The sequence below is a fragment of the Elephantulus edwardii genome, unplaced genomic scaffold, assembly GCF_000299155.1.
Source record: "Elephantulus edwardii isolate Elephantulus edwardi_28Jun2011 unplaced genomic scaffold, EleEdw1.0 scaffold00328, whole genome shotgun sequence".
Classification (NCBI taxonomy): Eukaryota; Metazoa; Chordata; class Mammalia; order Macroscelidea; family Macroscelididae; genus Elephantulus; species Elephantulus edwardii.
In genome coordinates this window covers 145099-150808 of record NW_006400078.1, presented here as the reverse complement: position 1 = coordinate 150808, position 5710 = coordinate 145099, and positions in this window count along the sequence as shown.

The window sequence follows — 5710 nt, the reverse complement described above, 5'->3', positions numbered from 1 at the left end:
GTGACAATCTTATTGTCACTGACACATCTACCTCCATTACTCCAGTCACTGAATCAATCCATCTCATTAAGGGTCTTCCTCCCTTGCGCTGTCTTTCCACCCTCCAAAGCATGATGTCCCTTTCAAAGGACTGGTCTTGCCTTGCAACATGACCAAAATAATGTCAGATGAAGCTTCAGAATCCTTGCCTCCAAGGAGTAGCCTGGTCTCACCCTCTCTAGGACGAACCTGTTTGTTCTCCTAGCAGTCCATGGTATATTCAGTACTCTTCTCCAGCACCACAGATCAAAGGCATCAATTTTCCTTCTATCATCCTTAGTCATTGTCCAGCTTTCTGATGACTAGCAAGTAATTGCAAAGACCAAGACCCAGATTAGGTGCACCTTAGTCTCCAGACTGATGCTGTTGCTCTACAGTACTCTGGAGAGGTCCCTGACAGTGGATTTTCCCAGTGCAATTTGTCTTTTGACTTCGTGGCTGCTGGCACCAAGAATGTTGATTGTGTAGCCAAGCAAACTGAAGCTGTTAACAATCTCAGTGTCTTCACCATCTATCATGATGTTGCCAGTCAATTGAAAAGTTTCTGTCAATCCATCTGGTTGGTCTTCCTCTCTTTCATTGTCCCTTCACCTTTCCAAGTATGGTGTCCCTCTCCAAGGAATAGCCTCTCGTAGAAACATGCCCAAAGTATGTGAGACAAAGCTTCATCATCTTTGCCTCCAGTGAGCACTCTGGTTGCACTTTCTCCAAGACATATTTGTTCTTTTGGCAGTCCATGAGAGATGCAATAGTTTTCTCCAAAACCACAGCCCAAAGGCATCAATTCTTCTTGTCATTCATACTGTCTAGCTCTGAGATGCATACCAAGTAAGTGAAAAGACCATGGCCAGAATCAGGCACACCTTAGTACTTAAACTGACATCCTTGTTCCTCAAGACTTTGGAGCATTTCCTAACTTCAGAATTTTTCAGTGCAATATGTCTCCTAATCTTCTAACTGCTAGTAACAAGGGATCAAAGTAATTGGAAGATGTTGACAGTTTCAATCTTTTCTCCATTTATCATGATGTTGTCTATCAGTCCAGTTTGAGAATTTTTGTTTTGACTTTGAAATGCAGTCCACACTGGAGACTGTATTCTTTGATTTTCTGCAGCAAGTGCTTCAAGTCCTCCTTGCTTCCTTTCAGCAAGCAAGGTGGTGTCATCTGCATAATGCAGGTTATTAATGAGTCTTCCTCCTATCTTGATGCCACATTCTTCTTCATAGAGTCCAGCTTCTCAAATAGTTTGCTCAGTATACAAATTGAACAGGTATGGTTAAAGGATATCACCCTGTCACACGTCACATCTTTCTTAATTTTAAACCATGTAGTGTTTCTGTGCTCTGTTCACATACTAATCACTTGGTCTAGGTATAGGTTTCCCATAAGCACAATTAAGTGTTCTGGGGTTCCCATTCTTCTCAATGTTAGCCATGATTTGTTATGATCCACACTGTCAAATGCCTTTGCATTGTCAATAAAGCACAAATAGACATTCTTTTGGTATTCTTTGTTTTCAGCCAGGATCCGTCTGACAATGGAAATTACATCCCTAGTGCCACAGACTCTTCTAAATTCTGGTTGAACTTTTGTTTACCCCTTTCTTCCCAAAGACTCATTACAGAGAGTCTGGACCTTTGTAGAAAATCCCACTTCTGACACCAATTGTATTCATAATGCGTTCTGCTAAGAGTAGTAACAGGCCAGTTATAAGAAGTGTCAAGTTGAGAGGGGAGAGTTTAATTATAGGACTGAACAATTTGATGGGTGAGTGGGTGGTGTAGGAAATTGGAAAGACCTGGTATGAAAAACAACATATGTGAACTTGAACCAGTATGTATGTGTGTGTGTGTGTGTGTGTGTATATATATATATATGTGTGTGTGTGTATATATATATATATATATATGTGTGTGTGTGTATATATATATATATATATATGTATATAAGCTCTGGTGGTTTAGTGGCAAGAAGCTGTGCTGCAATCCTGAAGATGCACGGTTCAAATCCACCAGATGCTCTGTTGGATAAGGAGGGACAATTTCTTTCAGTGCCAGTAAGATCTGATTCGAAGGTTCACAACAAGACAAAAGAGAAAAAAAAGTGTTGAGTCAATGTTGCTCCAAATGTTTGACCTGCTGTATAACTCCACGCTTTCTGCCACCATCAGCCCCTCCTCTGTTCAGTTCTCTAGCTCCTCATATCCCTTGGGTTCAGTGGTTCATTGAAAGTTCTCCCAGAGATTCAGACCTTTCAGCGGGATGACTCACGTGACTGTAGGTATGCAGACCAATTTTGCAGAGACTCGTGAGAATTGTAGACCATTCACTGAAGGCAGGCATCCCAAGATGAAGATAGCTATAATAGAAATGAAACTAATCACATAAAAAATCATTTTTTTAAAAAAAAGACAAAATAAACAGTTAATTGGCTAGCAGGCAACTTGATGAAATATGACAACCACAGGCATTGGTGAGCTGGGATGGACTGATATTGGCCACTGTGAATCAGACAATCATGCTCTATTACTCTGAGAATGACATATATATAGGTATGCTGCTTCAGTCATCGTCAAAAAAGAACATTTCAAGATCCATCCTGAAGGATAATGGGCACAGAGGTTTGGATTTACATGTTTTTGAGGGGAATGGCACACAGAACTCTGGTGGCACTGCGGTTAATGTGCTCAAGTTCATTGTTGTTGTGTACCATTGAGTCAGAACCGACCCATAGCTGACCCTCCAGTGGGTTTCCAGAGGCAGTTAATCACACGGGAGATTGCCCATCCTCCTGTGGAGCACCTGGTGGATTTGAACCGTCTGTGTTTGGGATAGCATCGGAGCTTCTTACCACTAGGAGCTAACCAAAAATCAGCACCTTTTAACTTAGCATGCTCTTTGCAGGAGAACGATGTGGCAGTCTGCATCTACAAAGATCTGCAGGCTTGGGAGCATTCCAGCGCAGAACTACTCTATCCTGCACGCACTGTGGGAGTTGGGATTGACTTGAGGGTTTGAGTGGTCTTTGTTCTGTTTTAAATTCAATATATAACGAGAACACCTGACTAATTGAACTGGGACTACCAGCTTAACCCAAGGTAGCCAGAGGCAGGAGAAAAAGGACTGTCTTGTTTGAGCTAGTAAGATGGGGTCCAAGCATCACATCCCCAAAATAGGAAGAAAAGTTATAGGACAGATGGAAAAATAGCCAGAGTCTCTCTGGTCTACTGTTTTGGATATCCAGCTCCCATGCATGTCCTTATCGTAATAACTATGCTCAAAACATACAAACACCAAAACCCACATGTTGTTGAGTTGCCTGTGACTCATAGCAACCCTATGCTCTGAATCCTGCTCTATCCTGAGCCAGTCTCTTTGTCTCTGAAACACCTACTCCCATTATCTCAATTAGTGTGTTAATCTATCTCATCAGGGGTTGTTTACAAATACCCTGCAGTAGTTTGAAACCAACACTTGAAAATCCCTTCAACAAAAGGATTCTTTCTTGAATGAATGAATAGAATGGTAGAAGACTAACCTCTGTGGTGGCTTAGAGGAAAAGGGTTGTGCCGGAAACTCAAAGTACACAGTTCAAGTCCACGAGCTGCTCTGTGGGGGAAAGAAGAGTAATTTCCTCCTAGGCAATTTATAGCCTCTGCACACCCACCGGAGGGTCAGCTGTGAGTTGATTCTGATTTGATGATACATGACCTCAGTAACTTCACAACATCCTACAGTAATATAAGACTACCACTTTTCTGTTTAAAAAGGAAGGCGTTTCCTCTTAGTCTAGATTAATTGAGAGAGGTTTCCTCTTGAAGCCTTTTGTTGATATCTGTCTGTTTTCCCTGTAGGCCACAGCCAGGAGTTACTCCCCTAGGCACTGTGATCAAGGTCTGGACTTACGGATGGTGTCAAGTTATCTCCAGACCTTGACAAGACGAGGCCATTAGTCCAGGGCACAGTCTGAACATCTGGAAGAGAGAAGATACTGTGGACGCATTCCCACACTCCATTGTCCTATGTCTCCCATACAGAAGTCTATTCTCCCCTCCAACCCCGCAGTCTTCAAGATGGGGAGACAGATTCAAGAAGCTTGTATCCCTTGTCTCCAATATTTTCATTGTTGTTCTTAGGTGCCATCAAGTTGACTACAACTCATAGCCACCCTGAGAACAACAGATCTGAACCTGACTTTATCCTACACCACACATGCTCAAGTCCACTGCTGTAGTCACTGTGTCAATTACTTTCACTGATCCTCTCTGTCTTTCCCAGCCCAGTGTCTTTCTCCAAGGCCTAGCCCTTCCTGAAAGCATACCTAAAGTATGTGAGACGGTTTCATCAACCTCGCTTCCAAGGAGCACTCTGTTTACACTCCCTTCAAGAAAGATTTATTTACTGTTTTTGCAGTCCATGAGATATTCCATATTCTTCTCCAGCACTGCAATTCAAAGGCATCAATTCTTTCATTGCTGTTGTTAGGTGCAGTCAAGTGAGGCATGACTCACAGTGACCCAACCTCTGACAAACTCAAGCTCATTGCTGCAATCATCTTGTCAGTCCATCTGGTTAAGGGTCTTCCTCTCCTTCACTGTCCCTCCACCTTCCCAAGCATGATGTTCCTCTCCAAGGAATAACCTAACCTCTCCCAGTAACATGTCTGAAGTATGTGAGATGAAGCCTCATTAGCCTTGCCTCCAAGAAGCACTCTGGCTGCACCTTCTATAAGACATATTTGTTTGTTCTTTTGCCATGGATATTCAGTGCTCTTCTCTAACACCACAGTTCAAAGGCATCAATTCTTCTTCTGTCATTCTCAGTGATTGTCTAGCTCTCAGATGCTTAGCAAGTGACTGAAAAACCCAGAACTGAATCAAGGACATCTTAGACCTAAAACTGACATCACTACTCCTCAATAATTTGGAGAGGCCCCTAAGTACAGACTTTTCCAGTGCAATACATCTCTTATCTTCTGATTGCTGGTACTCAGCGTATTGACTGTGGATCCAAGTAATATAAAGTTGTTGACAGTCTCAATCCTTTTTCCATCAATCATGATGTTGCCTATCAGTCCAGTGGTGAGACTAAGGTGTGCCTGATCCAGGCCATGGTCTTGCAATTACTTGCCATGCATCAGAGAGCTGGACAATGACTAGGGATGACAGAAGAAGAATAAATGCCTTTGAGTTGTGGTGATGGAAAAGAGTCTTGAACATATCATGGACTGCCAAGAAAACAAATAGGTCTGTCTTAGAGAGAGTGAAACCAGGTTTCTCCGTGAAGGCAAAGATTTTGAAGCTCCATTTCACATACTTTGGACATGTGACCAGGAGGGACCAGTCCTTGGAGAAGGACATCATGCTTGGAAGGGAGGAGGGACAGCACAGGAGAGGAAGATCTTGGATGAGGTAGACTGATACAGTCCAGGGGTAACAGGGTGGGTATGTCAGAATCAGGGAGACTGGCTCAGGACAGAGCGTGCTTCAGAGCTGCTGTACACAGGGTCATTATGGGTCACAGGTGACTTGACAGCACATAACAAAACAACAATACAAACTTCTGATTTCCCCCCTCTAACCTCATTATCTGCTCTGCATACATGTTGAAAAGGTATGGAGACAGGATGCATCCCTGGCGTACACCCTTCCCAATTTTGAACCATGCAGTG